This window comes from Rhincodon typus, chromosome 9 (assembly GCF_021869965.1).
Source record: "Rhincodon typus isolate 14 chromosome 9, sRhiTyp1.1, whole genome shotgun sequence".
Lineage (NCBI taxonomy): Eukaryota > Metazoa > Chordata > Chondrichthyes > Orectolobiformes > Rhincodontidae > Rhincodon > Rhincodon typus.
The window spans coordinates 89,061,568-89,069,967 of record NC_063340.1 but is presented as its reverse complement, the minus strand read 5'-3'; positions in this window follow the sequence as shown (position 1 = coordinate 89,069,967).

Genomic DNA, 8,400 nt, shown 5'->3' with positions numbered 1-8,400 from the left:
GCCTTGTAAACTGGTCATCCTTATGGAAAAAGTCTTGTGAGTAGCAACCATCATTTGATTCATTTTAATTTTTAGCTCGAGAAAGAGATGGGAGAACCAAAAGGGATTGTTTTAAATGTAAGTAAGAGAAACCTTTAAAGGATGAGATATCTATTGACCAGATTAATTGGCTGACCTGCACCTAAAGATGCTATATCGACAAATAGCGAAAGATATTCAGATTATTCTTTAGTTTACATCAAAGCAGACTCTAAAAGGCAGAGTTTCCACAGCGTGGTTAAACATCCATATAAACAAACAAGCTGAGGGTTAGCATCAAGCTAAAACAACTTGTATTTATTTTGTTCATTTATACAGTGAATGCTCCAATTATCAAATCACATTTAACATAAGGGTCCACATGAGGAGATATATAGGCATGCAGCCAAAATCTTGGTCAAAGATACAACAAGACCTGAAGAAGAAAAAGCCAGATGCTGAAGACACCACATTTTGGGCAGCTTCATCATTAAGTTGCAAAGTAATCACCAAGTTTTGAGGGTGACATTTATTAAAAACGTACATGCTCTGTTCACAACTGATCACCATTTACAAGTTGCATACAGAACTAGAACAAAAAAGTGAGATACTTACGATCATGTCAACAACCTGTAGAAATATTTGTGGTCACAATAATGAAAAATGCTTCAAGTGGGAATTGGTAAAAGTATATATTTTTTCTTTATTCAATTGTGGGGCATGGATATCACCGGCTGGAACAGAATTTATTGCCCGCTCTAGTTGAGAAGGTGGTGGTGAGCTGCAGTTCATCCGCTGTATGCCGACACACAATGCCATGAGGGAGGGAATTCCAGGATTTTGACCCAGTGACAGCAAGGGAATGGTGATATATTTCCAAGTCAGAATGGCAATATGTGTCCAAGTCAGGAGGGGAAATTGCAGGTGGCAGTTTTCCCTTGTATCTACTGCCCTTGTCCTTCTAGATGGAAGTAGTCATGGGTTTGGAAGGTATTAATTACATGTTAAAATATGAAGGACTATATAACTTATTTCAGTGCTTATCTTAAATATCAGGTCTCTGCAGGTGTCATAAAAATAATGGTACAGATGATCCTGAGTACTCCATTGGCTGAGATGTTCTTATCCCTTCCATGTATTGTGATTATGCCACGATAAATCCATCAGCATAAATCCACATGATATCCACCATCCCATGGTTTAATTGCTGTGGCTCTCACTGAATTGTAAATCTACATGAGTGAAGTAACATTAAGAAAGGAAACATAATGCCTTTTTTTAGAAGTTGCAAGCTTATCTTGTGGATGACACAAAGATAGGTGGAGGGACAGGTAGTGTTGAAGAGGCAGAAAGGCTGCAGAAGCATTTGGACAAGCAAGAACAGTGGGCAAGAAAGTGGCAGATGGAATATAATGTGGGAAAATGTGAGGTAATGAACTTTGAAGTGTGAGGTAATGAGAAAGAATAGAGGCATAGAACATTTTCTAAATGAGCAAAGGCTTCTGAAGCACCCAGGGAGTTAGGAGTCCTAGTGCAGGATTCTCTTAAGGTTAACATTAAGGTTCAGTTAATTGTTGGGAAGGCAAATGCAATGTTAGCATTAATTTCAAGAGGACTGGAATTCAAGAGCGGGGGTGTGCTGCTGAGACTTTATAAGGCTCTGATCATGCCACATTTGTAATATTGTGAGCAATTTTGGTTTCCACATCTAAGGAAGGATATGCTGGCATTGGAGGCGGTATGGAGGAGGTTTACAAGAATGATCCTGGGGATGAAGGGCTTGATAATATTATGGCAGCCATGACTAGCACTTCACTAAATGAACGAGCAGGGCTTTGAAAGCTTGTGATTTTAAATAAACCTGTTGGAGTATAACCTGGTGTTGTGTGACTTTTGACTTTGAAACATGAGGAGCAGTTGAGGACTCTGGATCTCTATTTGATGTATAGAATGTATAGAAGGATGAGGGGGAATGTCTTGAAACTTACAAAATACTGAGAGGCCTGGATAGATTGGACGTGGAGAAGGTGTTCACTTTAGTGGGAGATACTAGTGTCTTTCGACTGGGAAATCTTCTAAATTTCTCAAGATGTCTTGATGAATATTCCTTTTTTCCAGGAACAAGAACAAAGTTGCTGGAAAAGCTCAGCAGATCTGGCAGCATCTGTGGAGGAGAAAACACAGTTAACGTTACATCCAGTTCCGAAGAAGGGTCACCGGACCCGAAACATTAACTCTGTTTTCTCCTCCACAGATGCTGCCAGACCTGCTGAGCTTTTCCAGCAACTTTGTTTTTGTTCCTGATTTTCAGCATCCGCAGTTCTTTTGGTTTTTATTCCTTTTTTCCAGTTGCGTAAGCATTTTGTTTTCCTCCTTCTGGTATGACACAGTATCAAAGACATTATAATCTAGACCCAAAGCGTCAGATCTCCTGCTCCTCTGATGCTGCTTGGCCTGCTGTGTTCATCCAGCTCTACACCTTGTTATCTCTCAAAAATGTAACTTGTTGCTGAAGACCATTGTGGAAAGAAAGATAACTCAGTTTATAGCACCTGTCATTCCTTTAGAACATCCCAAAATATCTTGCAGACAGCAGAACATTACTTTGCAGCATAGACATTGTTGTAATCAAATGTGGCAGCATATCAAGACCCCTCAAGAATCAATAAATGATCCAGTAATCTTTTCTTAAGGTTATTGATTCATTAAGAAATCACAGCTATGTTATCAGAAGAATCCCATGAACTCATATTCCTCTTCAAGCAGCACCATGTTATTCATCCTGCAGGTGTTATTGGGACAAAGGTGTAATGGACATTACCTCTAACTCAGTGAAGAATTTCTGAGTTTATCCCATTTAGAAATGTCAGCAATATCAGCAGTTAAGTCTGTGGGGCTGGACCAATGACTGTCCATGTCTGTGCTGTTATTCATATTCATTTCTTAGAGCAATGATCAACTACAGAAATATTCTGATCCATTTTTTTTAGGTTAGGGAATTGGCTGCACCTCCAATGCACTTGTCAACTTTAATGCTTTCTTCCATTAATCACATCAAGTATCACTGTGGTTCCTGACAAAAAGCCAACACTTTCAGCCATTATGAAGCCAAAGTTCATAACTATAAACTTTCTGTCTATTGTGAGTATTTGTAGAACAATGTTACTTCAACTTCTAACATTACAGCCTTCAATCCCAGTACAAGCTCTGTTCTAGCTAACAAAGTGTTTGGAACTGCCCTTGGAGACTATTATTCACTGTAACAATTACCATGGAGAGGGACAGCTAATGTGCTCTGGGTCAATGATGTACACCAATACTTACATCAACGATTAAACACTGCATTTTATTGTCTCTTTTCTGTTTATTATCTTGGATGAATGTTGAGCTCATCAAGGCTGTGAATGTTAGTGTGGAGTGTGAATAATCTGCCACTGGTGACAATGCCAAGTGATTCCAGTTCAAGGGGAATTTATTCCCTGAAACTACCAGTCTTGCTACCTGTTTCTCCTCCTTTAAGATGCTCCTTAGGACCTATCTTTTTGGCAGAGTTGTTAGCCAGCTCTCCTATTATGTTGATACGTTTCAGTGTCAAATTTCACCTTGATAACACTCTCATGAAGCACCTTGAAGTGCTTTGCTCTGTTAAAGGCACTATATAAATGCAGGCTGTTGACGTTTCTCCCTCTCTTCAGTTCTAACAGCATGTGAGTAAGATTTTCCGTAACTGCAGCATAGACTGGGCAGCCATGTATTGCTTCCTTTCTGCTCACACACAGGCAGGATCTACTGAATAGTTATTACCCACCTTGTGTCTGAATTTCAGTTCCTTGGTCTTGCATCAGAAACAGCACCAATGTAAACTATCCCACAATCCATACTGGCTACTCCTGCATCCTTTCCAATGGGGACTGGCAGTACAAACTGACAATTAAGAACAGTTCCTGCACTTTCAGTCTGTGCATCAAGTGAGACTTGCCAAGCCAGAGCTGTACAAACAATGAAAATACTTCAGAACATTCAGAACATTGTGAACATTCAGAAGATGTGGATTCTGCCCTTTATGAATGTTGTTTGTAAAACCATGATTATTACCTCAGTCTGGTCTTCCAGGAAGTACCATGTAACTTGTTTTGCTGCATGAGGCCAAAATACATGGAAAGCTGACATTATCAATTTTCACTTCTGAACTGAGATTAATCTTTCAGCTTCTTTAGCAATGCTGAGCAAATATGTGATTTTTACATCTCCCTCACCATTTAATAACCAATATCTCACCTCTTATTGTGTGTTCTTGGGTTAATTAGCAGGAAACTAGACTGCAGGACTGCCAATGAGGTGACTTAATGATCTAAAGTGAGCTGTTTTAGCACAGATGCAAGTTAAACCATGACCAGAGGACCAGAGTCAATTAGTGCGAAGCTAGAAAGGTCTAGTCGAGGACGTAGGCAGGAAAACATAGTGATTAACACAGGGAATACGCTCCTGAGTAAGAATTAAAAATCCTGGAGTCATTGAATTGATAAACCTTCAAAACAGTTTGAGGCAATTGAGCTGAGAAGGCCATTCAGCCCTTTAAAGCCGTTCTACCATTCATAGGGTCATGGCTGATCTTACTGCGGTTTCATCTTCATGTTCCTGGATGTGTCCCATAACCCTTGATCCCCTTCTTTATGAAAAATCTATCAAACTCAGTTTTGAATGAATTTAAACTCCAAGTCTTCTGGGATAGGGAATTTACTGACCCTCTGAGAGAGAAAACTGCCCCTTAATCCTGTTTCAAAGGATGACCTCTTGTTCCTAAATGATGTCTCTGTAGTTTTGGTCTCCTAACCTTAAGGCACCCACCCTGTCAAGTCTCCTGAAAATCTTATATGTTTCAATAAGACAACTTCATTCTTCTAAATTCTACTGGATATAAGCCAAACCTGTTCAATATAAGATAATGCTTTATCCTGGGAATGAGTTGAGTGCACATTCTTTCACTTACTTGCAAAGCAATTATATCTTTTTCAGACAATGAGACCAAAACTGTACACAGTATTCCAGATGTGGTCTCACCTTTGCCTTATACAGCAGCAGTAAAATCTCCTTATTTTTATATTGCATTCATCCTGCAATAAACAACTGAAATAACTCCACAGAGGCCAGTATCCCATCACCAAGTCACCCTTTATTTACACATGCATAGTACTTGACACTCATCCAGCTCCCTTACAGATAGCTCTGAGTGAATAGAACCTCTGACATTCCTGTTTACATCTGTCAGCCAAAGGTCCCTGATTGGACCAGATTAACAGCCCCAATCAGGAAACTCATTTCTATGAGGGCCACCTGGCTGACCTCGTTATAATCACTACAACGACAACAAAATTCAATTTACTGTCTGTTATAATCACCATGATAACACTGAACAACTCAGATCCCTGAGTAAAGTCTGAGTGTAGATTTATTTTTGCAGTTCACTATGGTGATCAGTCACTGAACATATACATGTGAGGCTGCCAATGTATTGTTAACAAAATTGCACATGTAGTACACACAAAAAAAACTCTTTCTAATAGAAACAAGTATAATTTTGGGAATGAAAACTGGGAAGAATGGAACTTTTGAACAAGTTTTGCACTCAAAAGTCAAAAGTGGAACTTTGCTGTGCTTATTATTTATAAACGGTTAAGTGGCCTTAGAGCTGTTTAGAGAGAGAGGGAGAGATAAGCTAGATTTGTTACTGTTGCAAGATTAATGAATGGAAATAATCTTAAACTGAAGACTGTCTACCAATACCTTTTGCACAGTTTAAGTTTTGCCACTGATTGCACAGTGGTGCAGTTGAAAAGAAAAACCTGCAGCAAAGGTATTTCTCGCTCCTTGAAAAGGAAGGCATTCTCTGTCATACACTGTCTCTCCTCATGAGTAAACGACAATGCTTGAAGCCTCTGAAAACTGACTGCAAATCCATAAAGGACTTGGGTCTAACTGACTGGCTCTATAAACTGAGGCTCTTCCATTGCCCTGTTCTGATGCAAACTGATGTTGTCAATGAAATCTGAGAAAGTCACCCATTCCACTTTTGTGGTTTGAATTCTTGATACTTAAGAATCTATTTTTGTTCTCACCCATAACAACTCTGCAGAGAGATATGTCCCTCTTTGTCCTGTCTATATATGAATACGTGTGTTTGGTTTTAAAGGGGATATAACTTAAGTTTGCATAGAAGTAATTAAAAACCTGTTTTGCCACTTATTTAAGATGGAATTTGTTCATTATAGACAAGCTTTTGGCTTCTTTTGAGTTTTGATGGCCTGAAAATGTCTTTCCAGTTCTGACAATGCTTGAGGCTTCTAATAAATTTCAAACTCCTGTGACAATAATATGGCTTTAAGAGGTGTTTATTTTTGACCCATGGGTAATAAGCTGTCTCCTCCAAGCCAATAAACTAAACAGCTTGTGAGGGCTTGGTTTTTTTTCTTACAGTTTGAACAAAAGAAGCAACATGAATAGGTGTTGGTTCTTAAATCCTGTACAATCCTCAAACTCACTATTCACCTTTGCAAATTTGTATAGTGTTTCTTTCCATTTGATAAAATTCTTAAAATTTCTGATTGAGCCATGGATATTGCAGCCTTCTCAAAGAGTCTTTCCCATCTAAATCTTTTCTGAGAGTTATTAAATATCCCCTTAACAGTCTATTGATGCAACTGTACTGACTTACTTTTTAACATGGTTTCCCAGTTCATCTTAGCCAGCTCTACCTTTATACCCTCATTGTTTCCTATATTTAGATTTGAAATACGAGTTGTGGAAGATAAGTCCTCATCTGCAATTACCTTTTGACTTTTCAATGCTCCATCAATACTTTGTATCTTCCCCTTTTGGGAAGAAAAGGGAAGTGATGGAAGATTTAGCAGGCCGATTATCAACTTGTTTGAACTAGGCCATTGACATCCCTTCTGATATCTACCAGTGCTGACGTTAGTCTTGAACCCAGAGCTTCTGGCTTAGAAGTACAGACTCCTTTGACTAAACCATGGGGCCTGGCCATTGCCAAAAATATTCCTGTGCCACTGTGCCAACTCATGTCTCAACAGCTGAGATGGAATTGCTTCTGTATACCTAGACCTAAGATGCAACTTTTCAGTTTTGGAGGGAAGTAAGTTTTAATAAAAAGTAAAATATTGCAGATGCTGTAAATCTGAAATTCAAACAGAGAATGTTGGAGAAACTTAACCAGTCTGGTAGCAACTGTGGAGAGAGAAAGTGTTAATACTTTTAGTCTAGTATGACCCTTCCTCTGAAGTTTTATTCCTCCGAAAGGTATACCCAACCTCTCCTGAAAAAGAGTCATACTGGATTTGAAATGTTAACTGTTTCTTTCTCCACAGGTGCTGCCAGACCCATTGAGTTTCTCCAGCAATTCCATGTATTTTTTCATATTTTTAATCAACCTGTTCAGGGATAGTTAGATACAACTCTGGAGTGTGTTGGACTTGAACCTTAGTCAAGAGGTAGGGACACTCCCACTGCTGAACAAGAGCACCATTTTAATGATTTAAGTGAGTTTTAACGTTAGTCAAATTTTCACTGCAGAATTCTTCAAAATATTTTGAATCTGCTGCCACTGTGACTGTGCATGACAACTAGAATTAAACATATTGGATAAATTGCCGTTGCAAAATGGTCACTGTTGATCTGGAAACAAACAAGTCATAAGGATAAAAATACATTTAACCGAGATTGGTTGTAAGAATGCAAAACCTCCCCCTGCCCTGGCACCTTGAGCTCTCTCAGCTGGTCCACATGAGTCTAAGCTTTGTACGTTCCTATCTCCAACACTGTGCCTTTCTCAATGGGCTACTGAGCGAGAGAATTTGATGTGGACTTCAGTCTGTTTTCTCAATACGTGCAAGTTCCCCGATTGGATTCGCTGTTGAACTGTGGACTTCCAACTCCAGGAAGTGAATTCGAAACAAGCTCGGGCTGATAGCTATCTCTCTGGTATCTGAAGGAGTTTCATGAATGGGGAGAAACCTCAATGTTGATTTGCATCCAACAACACAAAACTGCATCAACTATCCAGTGGCAAGATCCCAATTGTTTTTCTCATTTATTCACAGAGATGTGGGTGTCATTAGCCAGGCTAAGTTTGTCTTTACATGTACTCACATGAGTGCAGTGAAAAGTTTACAGGTTACCACTTATGGTGCCATCTTAGGTATAAAGGTACCTTAGATACAGAATCTTGGAAGAAAGCAGAAAAATAAAAAAAACAAAGTTTAAAAAGTTAAAGAGGTAACAAGGTGTAGAGCTGGATGAACACAGCAGGCCAAGCAGCATCAGAGGAGCAGGAAAGCTGACGTTTCAGACCTAGACCCTTCTTCAGAA